The sequence below is a fragment of the Microtus oregoni genome, unplaced genomic scaffold (assembly GCF_018167655.1).
Source record: "Microtus oregoni isolate MIOR12 unplaced genomic scaffold, Mior012 000006F_ref0000085, whole genome shotgun sequence".
NCBI classification, from domain to species: Eukaryota; Metazoa; Chordata; class Mammalia; order Rodentia; family Cricetidae; genus Microtus; species Microtus oregoni.
Window position 1 is genome coordinate 27,856,532 of NW_024543065.1, and position 15,079 is coordinate 27,871,610.

Sequence of the window (15,079 nt, forward strand, 5' to 3'; positions counted from 1 at the left end):
TCCTGCTCCCAGAGGCCAGCCACTCTGCTGTCACTTCCTGGGGAGTCTCAACACTTCCCAGCTCTGAAGGGAGAACATTTAAGCCTGTGTTTACTTTCTTCATGGTCAAGTATCCAGAAAACTGACCTAAAGAGAGGCTTGCCCGACAACTGGCTGGGAAGTGGCTGCGGGCTGAGCCCTTGCGCCTATCTGTAAGCAGACATAGACAAACATCTGCTTGTTTGTGGGGGGAGGGAGAGAATGGGTAATGTGTATGAAGCACCTCCTGTGTGTCAGGCATTCAGGGGGACCTCACTGAGTTTCATGAGACTGAGTCCCTTGAGTTTCTCTAGTAGCACGGCTGGGGTGCTGTAGTTTGGAACTGAAATGTACGCCCATGGTCATGTGTTGAGAGTTGGCTCCTCTCCCACAGGGGATGGCAGGAACTTGAGGAGGAGGAGGAGGAGGAGGAGGAGGAGGAGGAGGAGGAGGAGGAGGAGGAGGAGGAGCGTCTCCTTGGAGGAAGTAGGCCATTGCTTAGGAGAGTGCTCAATCCTGCTCTCTGTTTCCCTGCTGCCCTGAGGCCAGCAGCCTCCTCACCACGTTGCCTCCAGACAGGCCCACAGCAATGGGGCCAGGCCATCAGGACTGTAAACCTCTGGACCATTAAGCAAGAAATACTTCCTCCTTAGAAGTTGGTTCTCCCAACCTTATCCCAGTGGTGGATGCTGATAGACACGTTGCTCAGAATTTCTGTGTTCACAGTCACTAGTGGAACTAGCCTGTGGTTTTGTCTTAAAAGTTTTGTTAGATTCCAAGACACAAACCAAGCTGGCTTCCTGAAGCAAGCCATTGAGTCTCTTCTCTGCATTTGAAAAACAAAGCATGCAGCTTGTATTCTTTTCTCATTAAAATTTCAGGAAAAATCACTTTAAAACATTTTGACCTTAAGCTTTCTTTATAGAAAGGGTTTCAGTTACAGAATGGGTTTATTTCTGTGAAATTGACTTATGTTTATTTTTACATTCTTCATATGTGTTCTGTCTCCGTGTATGTATATATGTGCACCATATGCACGCAGTGCCCAGGGAGGCCAGAAAAGTGCATCAAATTCCCGGAACTAGAGTTACAGAGAGTTGTGAGCCATCATGTTGGTGCTGGGAATCAAACTCTGATCCTCTGAAGAGCTCTCTACAGTCTTGACCACTGAGTCATCTCTCCAACCCCTTTAGATTTAGCTCTTTAAAGCTACAAATGTAGACTGGTGAGTTGATCCAGCGGGTAAAAGCATTGTGTAAGTCTCCCCAGATGCCACGGCATATGGAAAGAACCAACTCCTGAAAGTGGTCCTCTGGCCTCATAATCATACACAAACACATTAACAATACAAAATAAAAATATTTAAAAAATTATATGTGTGACAACTCATATTGTCTATTTTATTTTGTGCCTATTTTAATTATTTGGGACGGTGGATCCCTAGACCCTGAGTTTCCTGTGACCCTGCCTGCTGGAGTAAACAACTTGTTTTCCTGTGCTTGCAGCTGCTCTGAGCAAACAACTTGTTTTGCAGCTGCTCTGATCATGAGACCCTCAGGAGTTCCTGATGGCAGGGGAGTGGTTTTGGGGGGGCTTGCAGCTGAGAGTTAGGGCGTGGAAGGAGACCCTATATAAGCTGCCCTATAACACAATAAAGGGGCATTCTTGGCACCCGTGTATGTGTGTGTGTGTGTCTGTGCGTGTTTCAATTTCAGGCCCTTGCCTGACTTGCAAACTGCACATGACATGAAGAGCAGGCGTTGCGCTACATTAATAAGCTTTTTACAGACCATTTCATACCTGAAACACATAATTAAACTAATTTTGAAGGTCTTCCATACCTTGAACAGTTTAGTGGCGATACAATTCCAGCTGTATACAGCTAATCCCATGTAGAATGTTCAGTGAGTGGTCTTGGTGTCTTCAGGGTCGTACAGCCATTACCACGATCAACTTCAGAGCCTCTGACCTCCCCACCCCAAAGGCAAAGTGTTCTAACTGGCATCTGTCCCCGTTCTCTAAGCCATTCCCTCTCAGCAGAAGGCACCCACCAATCCCCTTGGTGCCATCAACATTTATTTGTCCATTCTGGACATTTCGTATACAGGAAATCACACCCCATGTGTTCTTTTATGGGTTGGCTTCTTTGATTTAGCATAATGTTTTTTAAGACTCATCCATGTTATAGCACGTACTAACATAGGACTCCTCTTTGGTTTGTTTCTGAGACGAGGTCTTTCTATGAAGTCCAGGCTGGATTTTTCCCATCCCCTTGCCTCAGTCTTCCGGTGCCAAGATCACAAGCACGTGAAATGTGCTGGTACTCCATTCCTTTCCAGTGTCTCAGTATCATTCCACATATGACTTTGTAGCATTGCAGAGGCTCGCTGGCTGACGGGATGCTGAGCTGTTTCCAGTCGCGACTATTGTGAACACTGGCCTGAAGGTTCAGGTATCTGTGTAAAAAGGTTTCCATTCCCCTGCAGTACATACATGGGAGCGGAGCTGCTGGGTCAAATGCTAACTGTTTGAACCTTGTGAGCAACTGCCAGATGTTTTCCAAAGTAGCAGCATGGTTATATGCACCTTCCTTCTGTACGGTGCGAGGGTCAGTTTCTCTGCAGCCTTAACAAACTTGTTACTTTGGGCTCAAGCTACGGCACTTGGTATGAAGTGATATGATTTTCATTTGCTTTCCTAGTGGTCACCGACATTGGCCATCTGTTGATGAGTTCAATGTTGACCTCCTTCCTCCTCCCACTCCTTTCTCCCTTTTTTTTCTTCTTATGAGTTGCAAGTGTTCCTTAAAAAAAAAAAAAATCCCAGGCTGCATTCAAAATCCCCATGTAGCTGAGGCTGGCCTTGAATTCCTAATCTTCCTGCCTTCACCTCCCATGTTTGGGGATTATAGATCTGAGTCACCACACCCAGCCTGAAAGTGTTCTTTGTACCTTCTATATATGTATCATTTATCAGATATACCTTACAAACATTTCCTTCATCTTATGGGCCATTTTTCATTCTCTTGACATTTTAAAGCCTCAACACTGTAGTGTGTATAGAATGCATAAGGCTGTATGCTTTTACATTGATAGTCATGGCTTCTCTATTTGTTCTCTTGTCTCAATCTGTCTTGGGAATGCACCAATTTCATTTATGTTATTAAATAATTAATATTTATATTGATTTTTAAGGTTACTTATGTCTTTGGTTGATTTCAGTTCATCACTTATTATTGCTTTTAGATCTCAGCCTTAATTTGCTTTTGTTTTTCTAGCTCTTGAGATTCATATAATCTGTTTTATTGTATCTATCTTTCCTCCACAGTTCTGGGGGGGGGGGTCTACTGCAGGGCTTCACACATAGTAGGCAAGTGCTTCACCAACGAGCTACCTTGCCAGCCCTTCATGATAGCGCATTGAACATTGTATGTTTTTCTCTAAGCTCTGCTTTAGTTGAATCCCATAAACTTTGAATAAAGGGCCTGCTGTGTATGCATGAGGACCTGAGTTCAGATCCCCATTGCCCATATAAATGCTGATAAGGCATGGCAGTCTGCCTATAATTCCAGCCAAACTAACTAGCCAAACTAACTGTATCAGCAAGTTCGGGGTGTGACTGAGAGAATCTCTTTCACTGAGTAAGACGGAGAACAATAGAGGAATATTCCTGATATTAGCCTAGGGTCAGTACACACAGCAGACCATACCACATCCATGCATAGCCCCCTACATGTGAATACGCACGTGAGCGTGTGTGTGCATGCACACACATACCCGTGCACACACAATTTATTTAGTTCTGCCCTTTACTGCCCCTTAGACATTTTAGTTTGGCTCGTTAGCCTCTTGAGTCATGCAGCTTCAAAACCCTGGCCAGTGTCTTAAGAGGAAAACTGGGCAAACATTTCCCAGTACTTTGTCCTCCCCGGAGCATCATGTCCCCTCCATCCCTTTGCCCCACTGCTCTGTTCTCAGGCATGGCCTCCTGAGACTCTTGATTGACAGCTCGGCTTTTCTCTCCACTCATCTTTGAACTTCTGTTTTTCCAAGATTTCAAACTTAGGATTTTCAGGTTCTGTTGGTTCAGAATCTGGCAAGCAATCGAGGAAGGGACCGGTCTTGTACTCCCTCGGTTTTCCTAACAGAATTACAATACTACGGACTTTACCCTTCTATTCCAGTCAGCCCCCAGACCCCTTCATACATCTCCTCAACCAGCAGAAAGTCAATGTGTATTTCAATTTTTTTTTTCAAGACTGTAGAGCCGGCTGGCCTCAAACTTGTGGCAATCCTCCTGCCTCGGTCTCCCAGGTGTTGGGATTGCAGTTGTGAGCCATCATGCCTGGTTTTCAGACTTTAGATCCAAATCTGCCATTCAGTATCTTGAACCATGGTCTTTCAGACTCTTCTTTGACCCCTCTTTGTCATGTTTGGGTTCTAGACCCAAAGCACCACCAAGACCAAATTGAAAGTGGCTAAGGAAGCAAACCACTTGGGCCTGGATTCACCTTGTTTCTGGAACCCTAGGCCTTCCAATCCTTTGTTACTTCCGTGTCAAAAGTTCACCCTGAGGGAAAATGTTTGTCATTGCTGGCTCTGCGTGTAGTGCACTCGGAGATGTTTCCCTCCATCTAGTTCACTACAAAGACACTCTTGGTGGTAACTCAGCAAACCAACGTCCAGACTCACCACGGGATGTGCTGGAATTTGAAAAATACTAGTGAACAAGTCCACTATCCTCCCTGAAAGAGGGGAGAATGAAGCCCGTCTTCTCCATATTGTAGGAGTCTGCAAGTTGTAGAATCCTGCTTGTGCTTTTCTTTCTGTAGTGCTGTGCTCAGAGAGAGAGAGAGAGATATCTTTTTTCTGTCAAAACTTTATTCTCTGTTGCTGTCAGAATGTCTATTAGACCTTCCATAAAAGATGAGTTTTCATTCAAGAGTTTGCTGCCCAATCTTTTTTGTCCCCATAACATTATGTATTTCCTCTCAAATAATGGCAGATCATCCCAGCGTTTGTTCATAGCAAGGTTTTATAACCACCAAGGAGCAAGGAAGCATGCGTGGAACCAACACACTGCCCTGCCGCAGTGAGCAGCAAGCACCCTGTAGTCAGACAGAAAGCCAACCAAAGCAGACCGCTGTCATTCATTTTCATCAGAAACAATGAAACCCAAGGAAACAAAGCTGAGAACGCGTGGCAGTTGAGTGCTCAACCCGAAACAGGACGATTATACCATTCCCGCACGGCTCAAGGGACACGCCCATGAGGGGGTGGAAAGCAAGAATCTGAAGAGTGGAAAGGGGTTGGGAAATGTCATCTTTTAGCAACACACAGCCACAGTAATCGGCCTCTCAACAACTGTAGATGACCGGCTGTGTACACACGCACACAAACATGGTCCCAACAGCCAGACACATATGGAGGGGGGCCTAGAGTTCCCTACCCACACTGATAGTGTCGAAGGCACGGGGAGTCATTGCCTTTGGTTGTGTACCCCCTGGGGACCCCACCAGACTCTAGTGGGTAATTCCAAGACAAAGGTCACACAAGGACCCTGATTAAACAGAATGGGTCACAGAACAACCCAAAAGCCATGGATCTAGGAAGAGACTGGTGGAGAAGAGGGGCTGCAGGGGAAGAGGTGGGAGTGGGGTGAGGAAAATGATCAGGGTGTTTTATAAAATATATAAAATTGCCAAATAACCGATTTAACTTTTAAAAGCAAGGTTTGTAACAATAAAAATGTAAAGTATTTAGAAATAAAAAAATTTAAAAAACAGAACCTTAAGCTTTGTCACCGTGAAACCCCTCTATTGCCAGTGCTGGCGATGGTGACAGCAGGATCTGTGGTGACCTCTGCCACGGTGATGACAAGCATGTGTGATCATCGTTTCTGCCACGAACAATTGCAGACTTGGCGATGTCAGTAAACCTTTTGTATTTTTATGAGGCAGTCCTTTGAAAAATTGGAGTTACTTATAAATTATCCTTCAAAGTAAATTTCTCTGGTTTTGTTTGTTTTTCAAGAAAGGATTTTTCTGTGTAGCCCTGGCTGTCCTGGAACTCTCTCTGTAGACCAGGCTGGCCCCATTCAGAGATCTGCCTGTCCCTCACATAGCCGGGGCTTATTTTGAACTTGCTATATACCTGAGGATGACTTTAAGCTCCTGATTTTCCTGCCTCTACCTCCCAAGTAAGACACCTTTTATAAAGCGCTTCCCACAGCCAGACATTACTTAGAAGCTAGTCTGAAGAGACTCTAGTCCTGAGTCAGTCAAATGCAGTGATGGATGCGTGCACACTGCTGCTGTAGATGCAAAAGGACGGGCCGGATAAGTCACAAAGAACAGACATCCGTTCACAGCTCTGCAGGCAGAGGAGCCCAGGTCCAGGCGTCAGCCCCTGACACAGAGCTCTTGCTGTTATCCATGGCAAAAGGGAGAGGGCAAGACAGGGGAGGGAAGGAAGGAGAGAAGTGGGAGGAAGAGAGGAATGGGTAGAGAGGGGGAGGAGTGAGGAGAGGGAGGGAGATACTTCTTATTCTTTTCTGAAGCTCTCGCTCCTGAGATGACGAGTTGTTCTAGAGATATGGCATTAGTCCAGGCATGAGGGCAGAGCCCCACGGCCTCCTCCTGGACTTTGTTGCACGGGGGACTACATTGCCAGCAAATGATCCAAATCATGTGGCCACTGTGTTTCTACTCGGCATTAGTGCCTTCACTGTGCGTGCTTGCTCATCATGGCCCCGTGGCTGTTTCGGGAGAGTCAGTTAAGAGTCGGCCCCTTTCCTATCCCGTCCATGCCACAGATCTCCTTAATGGAGGTGGGACAAGACAAACCCATTCTCAAACAGCCCAGTCCAGGTAACTGGCAGAGGCGGGTGGAATGGTTCTTAAATGTAACCACAACCTTATGGCTTTACTTCACACAACACCAAAGCTACCTCTAAACTTGGCAGCACCCCTCCATGGTCTCTGCCTCAGCTCCTCCCTCCAGGATCCTGCCTTGACTTCCCTGGATGATAGAATAAACCGTACGGTGAAATAAATCCTTTCCTGTCTAAGTTGATTTTGATCTTGTTTGATCATAGCAACAGGAACCCGAGACAGAGAGAATCAAGAAAATAGCTCTAGATGGTTTGTCTATGCAGTAGGAAATCTGGAGAGGCTGTGACAGTCACGGTGGCCATCACACTCCAGAGTTAGGATGCAACCCAGCTGTGGAGATCAGCAGCACAGGGCTTCACTGCAGCGCTCCAAGCTCTTCCAGCTCCTGGAAGGTGACTTTTAAGTCTTGGAAGTTTCTGCCTGATAGGAGTGTTTCTGTTTACTCGGGGCCTTTGGCTGTGGCCAATAGCCTAAGATAACAATATGACTTATCGTGGGGACCTGGGCAGTATCAGCTTGACTGCTGGTGGAGCAGGACGCTGAAGGTCAGTCACCCAGGCTGCCAGCCATGCCCGTGTGACTGATGGACCAGGGCTTAGAGGAGCTTCCTGTTGGTCAAACTCAGAGGATAGTATCACAAAGTCCGCTGGGCGAATGGAAGGCCATTTGTGTAACTTCACTGAAGGAAGAAAAAAAACCAATAAAACAGAAAACAACCTAAAAGCTCGAGCCTGCTGTCCAGTCTGTGGCTTATGTGGCTTTGAGAGGTGGGAGGTTGAGACAGGTTTTCGTAGGTAGTCCTGGCTGGCCCAGAACTCCTCCTGCCTTGGCCTCCAGAGTGCTGGGTGTACACACACATACACACACACACACACACACACACCACCACCACCACCACCACCATCACCACCATGCTAGGTCCTCGTGTGCCTTATCAGTTGCTGTTTTTGCTGGGTATCTTTCTCTCTAATACACTATAATTAGGAGCATGGGAATTTCCTGGGTTCCAGAAGTCCTGCAGGTTTAACCACTGAACCCCTGAAGGCCATCTTAGGGATCATCGACAATGAAATAAAATACTGATATAAAATAGCCTCAAAAAGTCACATGGCTAGTTCATTCGCCAAGTGAATGAAACCTCCAGTCTCCCCTATAAATCTCTTGAGACACTGCATCTCCATCCCCAACCTGGGCAATGCTGATGTCTGAAGACATACGATGACTCTTTCAGATATGGTTATTATTAAATTGTTTCCTACTGTGAAGAAAATCATAAATTTGGTGGCTTCAGTAATGCTGTAGGGCTTCCCCCCCCTACTTTTCTTAATTTGATTATTATTTTTGTTTTTTGAGACAGGGATTCTCTGTGCTGGATTCTCTGGGATTGGCTGTGTGTAGTAAGGAGGCCACTAGTTAGTTTTCGGCCACTTAGCCCTGAAATAATCACACAGAAACTATATTATTTAAATCATTGTTTTCATTGCTGGGCCCATTAGCTCTAGCTTCTTATTGGCTAACTCCTACATCTTAATTTACCCCTTCTCCAATAATCTGGCATCACCACGAGGTCATGGCCTACCAGCAAAGTTTCAGCATGTTTGTCTCCAGTGGTGCCCGCTTTTTCCCAGCATTCGGTTTAGTTTTCCCCACCTAGCTCTGTTCCCCTATAGCTCTGCTATAGGCCCAAAGCAGTGCCTTTATTAACTAACCAGTTCCTTTATTCACAGCATACGGAGGGAAATCCCACATCAGACTGGTCTCGAACTCACAGAGATCCACCTGCCTCTGCCTCCCAAGTGCTGGGATTAAAAGCGTGCACCATCACCACCCAGCTTGATAAATCTTCCTTGGACTCTTTTACAAATCTCTGCACATAAACTTTTCTTAAATGCTTTAGCTTCTGAGAAGTTGGTCTTTTAACTTTGGCATCTGGTAGTTTGAATCAACAGTGTTTCCGCAGTTCTGGGCACCCAGTTTTTGGACACTGGGACATCATGCTGTCATCTCCAAAGTTTGTGACCGAGGATCGTGAGATCAAGTTACAACAGTCTATCCACACATTAGTCACGGTCCTTTCTACTTGGGAGCTTGTCATCGTTTAAAACTGCAACAGTCCCTAAAACTCTTGTGTTGACAGCTTGGTCCCTGTTGTGGTTTGATTACAAGACACCCTTCATAGGCTCCCATGTCCCTGGCTGGCAGCGCACTTTGGGAATGTCGTGGAACCTTTAGAAGGTTCAGTCTCACGGGAGGAAGAACACTGCTAGGGTGGGCTTTGAGGTCGTATACTGAACCAGGCCCTGCTTTTTCTCCTTCCAGAGTGTGGGTTAGGAGATCAGCCAGCCTTCTGTTCCTGGTGCAGGGCCTTCCTCACCAGCATGGACACCGTTTCTCTGGAACTGTGAGCCAAGATACCTTTTCTCCCCATAGGTTTTTCCTCAGGGGACTTTATCACAGGAAAGAAATCAAAAGAGTCCCCAGTCCAGGGTGCTGTAGACACAGGTGCTTTGGGATCACAAGGGCTGACTATCTGTGGAGAAATCCATTGTCGGTTTTGGAGCCAGCAGAAGGCTTTGTTAAAAAACAAACAAACAAACAAACAAACAAAACGAACTCTCTATTTCTCAGGGGACACAGCTGAGCAGCTTGCTCTGTAGTCCCTAACCCCATCCCATAACTTTCTGCCTCACCGGAGCCACTATGATCGGGGCCAGTGAGCATAGGCTGAAACTTTGAAACTGTGAGCTGATATGTGAACCGACTTTCTCAGTGTTGGGAAACAACAAAGCCCCGACTGGAAAAACAAAAAACAAAACAAAACAAAAACCCTGTTAAACTGTCTAACGTGTAGATTTAAACCATATGACAAAAGTCTGTCCTACTGTCTTAAATGCTCTTAAGTTCATCTAACGGAAGCTCTGCGTATCAGAATGGAGTGCTGTTGAAAGGACAGGGCTCGGGGACTCGGGCAGCCGCAGATGTCCCTCTCCAGGAAGAACTGCCCACCCCATACTGGGTTTCTCCGCTTTTCATCAGTAGCTTGGCTAATTTCTGGGAAAACTGAAGACAGTAATGCTTTTCACATGCTCTGGCATCTCAGTGTGTAAAATATTCATAGTCTTCTGCACACAGCACAACTCTGAAAATATTTAAGGCTGTCAAGATCCTTTTGCTAGAAACAATAAGTCATAAAACCATAAATGTTCTATAGGAGTCTCAGGAGAATGTTTAACTTTCAGTGGGTTTCCTGTGTACAAAATGGCTTATGTTTTAAGCAACACAAGGCTAAAAGTGAAACGCTCTCCAGCCAGGCAGGACTGTTTTGGACAATTGCCCTGTAAACATCGGTCCTGTATTTCAGGCAAGGAATGATTCACATTCTGTACTGGCTCAGTAATAGGTTTTTCCAAGAAGCGCCCTACAATTCACTGTACATTTAACTTTAAGGAGACCAGTATGACAGAGAGAAGCAGAATACTTGCGAGTTTTCTCAAGCCTGAGCGCAGTAATCTGAGCAAGCAGACAGCTCGAGAGTGCCTTATCTTACTATCATTGCAGGGTCCAGCCTGCTTTACAACCCCTTTTGCTCTTCGGGCTGATGAGGGAGGGGGACTTGATGGGGGAGGGAGAGGAGGCAGAAATCTTTAATAATAATAATAATAAAAGACTACAATCTCTCACCAACATTTTAAACGTGTGTGTGTGTGTGTGTGTGTGTGTGTGTGTGTGTGTGTGTGTATGAGAGAGAGACAGAGACAGAGAGGTGCAGGGAGGTATGCATGTGCACCACAGTGTGCACGGAGGTCAGAGGATAACGTGTTGGGTGTGGCTCTCTCAGGCCACCATGCACACTCCGGTGCTTGAACTCAGGTCGTTAGGCTCAGTGGCAAGCACTGTTACCTGTAGAGCCATGTCACCAGCTCAGACCTATCTTTCACCGTTTAAGCAACCTTAGCATGACTAATTGGTTCTCAGTCGGTAGAACCACAATGAGTATCATCCTTTGGCACACTTCTCTACAGCAGTTCTGCAGAACAGAGTTGATGTGACCGCAGAGAAATCTGGAGAACACAACAGCCAACAAAGTAAAATGTAGCATTAAAAGCCACAGAAACACAAGTGCCCTCTCAGGAGTTACTTAACAAAGCTATTTTTGAGGTAAGTTTCTTATCTTTTCTACTAACCCATTATAAAATTCGGAACAGACAGAAGGCTCAGAAAAATGTCACGCTCAACAGGATTGCTACATTGTTGCTATTGCAGGCTGTACTTTTTATGAGGCTGCTGTTGTTACCAAGACAAAAGAGATTTGCCAAAGACAAATCTTTGCCCCATTTCAGATGGCAGACACGCATGTGCACCACAGGTCTCACCTCCCTAAGGATTATAAAACACCACAGCACCCGTAAAACACATAACCCCAGCCCCTCTCAGAGTCCACAGTGGGGTGAAGTAATGAGGTTACTTGGCAAATGATTTGTGTTAATTTATTTATTTGCCTACATTGGAAAACTAGTCTTTCTCTGATGTAGGTCAGCCAGTGTTTGGGAAATACATTATGGAAACCAGGAACCCCAAGAGTTTAGTTAAAATGGGCTTCTATCTGTAAAACACCCAACAGACTCACTTTAGCACATGTGGGCTAACCGGTAGACTACCACAGCCATGGAGGGAATCTGGAAGCGGTTCTAATCGGAACTGGCCCACCCACATTCTCCACAACGGCTTTCAAACACATTCTCTCTAAATGTTTATGAAGATATCCAGATATTCTGGGCTACATTTATATAGCTCAAGGATACAGCCTGGTTAGCATGCCCAAGGCCCAAGATTTGGTCTGCACCACTGTGAGAAAATTAAAAATAAAACTATACTGCTATTTACAGCGTTTTAAGAACCTTATCCGCCTTCACCATGCCTGAAGCACTGTGGCACCACTGATGTCTGTAGCATATGATGGGCCGGTTGTGACTAACTACGTTGCTAACCCACCGGCAAGATATGACCGTGTAATTTTCAAAACAGGCCCGAACCAATCAGTGAAGTCAAAAGGTGAGGTTCATATTCACAAGAAAAGTTGTCAACTATTTGCATAATTGTGTGCAAGCCAGTACGCACACGGCCTTTGGAGCACACGTTTTCTAAGTATATATTACTTCTTAGTTTTTATCTAAGTCATGAATGTTTACCTCTCTCCCCAACACACTCTCTTTAGTGTTTTGTACCTCAATAGCTGGTCCTGCCATTGAATAGGATACTGCTAAAGGACTGGCTGTGGCCATGGGTTTGAAACCCTAAACAAGCCGGGACCACCCGTTAACAAACCCAGACCATCAATCAACAAGACCAGGAAGAGGCAAATGCAAGCTGCTACCAGGAAGAAGGTGAAAATGATATCAAGCAAGATGGAGAATGAAGAAACCACAATGGGTCAAGCCCAGAGCATCTGTCCCCAGGAAAAAGAACAAAGGTGGAGCAGGCACGTACTTGTTGGAGTATCTAGACTGGTCATTTACCTATGCCATCGACTGTTCCCTTCTCTTTATTATATTCACATTGTCCCTTATCTCACCTGTCATAACTGCTGTTCTAGAATCTCCCATTGCCTCTAATCCCTTGACATAAATAGGTGTTTATCAGAGGATAATACTCATTAAATGAACAAGTCAAACAGAGCAAGATCCAATGAGCGAACCCTTGGCTCTTAAGTCTCATCTTCGTAGTGGCATCGTGGCATTAGAGGAAGCATCCTTCCAAGGGACATTGGCTGTGAAAGCCATTCCAGCCCTGCCCCAAGCAAACAATGCAGGGCTCTTCTTTCCCGGTGGGTGTGAAATAGGTCTCAAGTTCTTGAAAGCACTTGAGCAGAATAGCTGACCTGGTGCCTGAAGCCACAGTGCCCAGCCCAGCACTCAGATAAGACCACTAATAAGGCTGGCACACGTTCAAGATCTTAACTGGCTTTGTGATTCTCGAATCACACTGCATAAATAGGTGCTCCAGTGGGCTGCAGAGTGAAGTCAGTTCTATAGTCAGAGAAGGGCGGCAAAAAGCACAGAGAACTAAAAGTGTATTTGTTATTTCAAAGTGAATTCCCTTGAAGCGGGTGGGAGTGCATCTCCATAGCACAGTGCTCGCCTGGATGTGTGCGGCCCGGAGTTCAGTTCCCAGAATCATAAAAACAAACAAAAACCTGGGGGCTGGAGAGAGGGCTCAGTGGTTAAGGGCACTGGCCGCTTTTCCAGAGGACACCGATTTAGTTCTCAGCACCTGCATGTCAGTTCATGACTGTTTAACTTCAGCTCCAGAGGATCCAATGTCCTCCTCTGGGCCCTGCAGACACTGCACTTACATAGTGCACAGACAATACATGCAGTCAAGACACCCATACCCATAAAATTAAACAAACGACAACCCCCCAACTTTCTCTGTATGATAGAGACAAAATACCTTAGGTTATTTCAAGTAATTTGCTTCTGTAAAGATTAAAGCAGAGGAAACCTCATTATTAGGCCTATTAAAATTGGCCTATTGGGGGGAATTATCTCTTATTATTACCTCTTATTTCTGAAAGGCCAAATAACTTAGTCTGGATTTGTTGCCTCTGGCTGGAGTAACTTTTAGCCTGGTCTGCTGGGACCCCGGGCAGGAGCTCAGCCCAGGGTGATAGCCTCCTACAATTTTTATGTAACAAATTATCAAACAAGCATTTAGTGAGACCAAGCACTGTGCTGGATGCTACAGGGTAAGCAGAAAGAACCTTGCCCTCTGAGTTCTCAGCCTATGGGAAAGACAAAAACAATCTACTCAATGAGTTCAAGGTTAGCCTGGGCTCCATGAGATCTTGTCTCAAAAATCACATACGAACACAACAAAACATGAAAGTCTGCTGGGTACAAAGGTAGGGGAAATACTCAGAAGAGACAGCTGGACCAGATTTGGGAGGTAGTGGGATGAGGTGAGAATAAGGAAGGCTTCTAGAGGGTAAACTAGACCTGAAGAATGAGGAAAAGTTAGACAAGCAAATCCAAAGAAGTCTAGTCTATGGTCAAGAAACCCGCTTCGGCCGACTCTGTGTGCACGCCTACAGCCCCAGCTCCACAGACATGGAGGCAAGAGCACAGTCTAGAGAAACAATAAAACAATCTGGCCTAAAGTTTCTTTCCACAGAGTTAGATTTCATTTTTATTGGGTGTGGGCTTCTTATTCATACAACTCACTGAATTCCCGCTTGGTACAAGAAACACTAAGTGTGGTGGACCAAATGATCAATCAGCACTGGAGCACTGATTATTACCTATGCACAGAGAAGTTTGTAAACACCTAGGAATTATATTCACTCCACACCAAGAACACCAGCCCACGGATGTGACAGCCCACGGATCAGCTAGTCCATGGATCTGACAGCCTGACAGCCTACGGATCAGCTAGTCCATGGATCTTTGTTGTACAGAACTAATTAGCCAGGTAAATAGGGGGCAGCAGAGATGGCTCAGTGGGTAAAGAGCTTGTATCGCTCTTTCAGAGGTCCCCAACATCTACATCAACCTGTACCTCCAGCTCCAAGAGATGACTCTTGGGCCTACATGGGCACTTGAACTCATGCATTTACCCATAAACAGCATCCACATATACATAATGTAAATACTAATCTTTTTGAAAAATCAAATTTGTATTTAATTTTTGTATAGGTCGTTATGGCTTAAAAACACTAATTTATAAATTGGCCATGGTGGCACACACTTTTAATCACAGGACTTAGGAAGCTGAGGTAGGAGCATCATGAGTTCAAGGTCAGCTTGGACCAAACATCAAGACCCTGACTCAAACAAAACAAAATAAAACCTATGTTATAGTTAAAAAAAAAAAAAAACAACAACTCTACTTTTAAAGTAAAAGGGCTACAACAAAATCTTCAAAATAATTTTCAGAGCTGGGGCTGTGGGCCAGGGGCTGAGCACAATCATGCATGAGGCGCCGTGTTCCATCCCCATCCTGGAACCCCCAAATGACTTTTCAAGGACACCACTCCAGACAACCAGCTGTGCTAAGTGTCCTCACTTTACCCTCCGGTCTAACAAGGAGAGACTGTCACCTTGCCAGTGACCCACTCCTGTGCAGTGCACTCTAGATCCCAGCTCCCTCCAGTATTAGGAGACTCACAACACC

The 15,079-nt window shown here is 45.5% G+C and overlaps 1 protein-coding gene across 1 annotated transcript in view; it reads right to left on the reverse strand.

Moving 5' to 3' along the window:
* Positions 1-15,079, reverse strand: part of LOC121449304 — a 173,897-nt gene extending 158,818 nt beyond the window's left edge. Inside the window, exon 1 of the mRNA XM_041653616.1 lies at positions 15,074-15,079. The gene's annotated coding sequence lies outside the window, so the exon portion shown is untranslated. The remainder of the gene's footprint in view (positions 1-15,073) is intronic.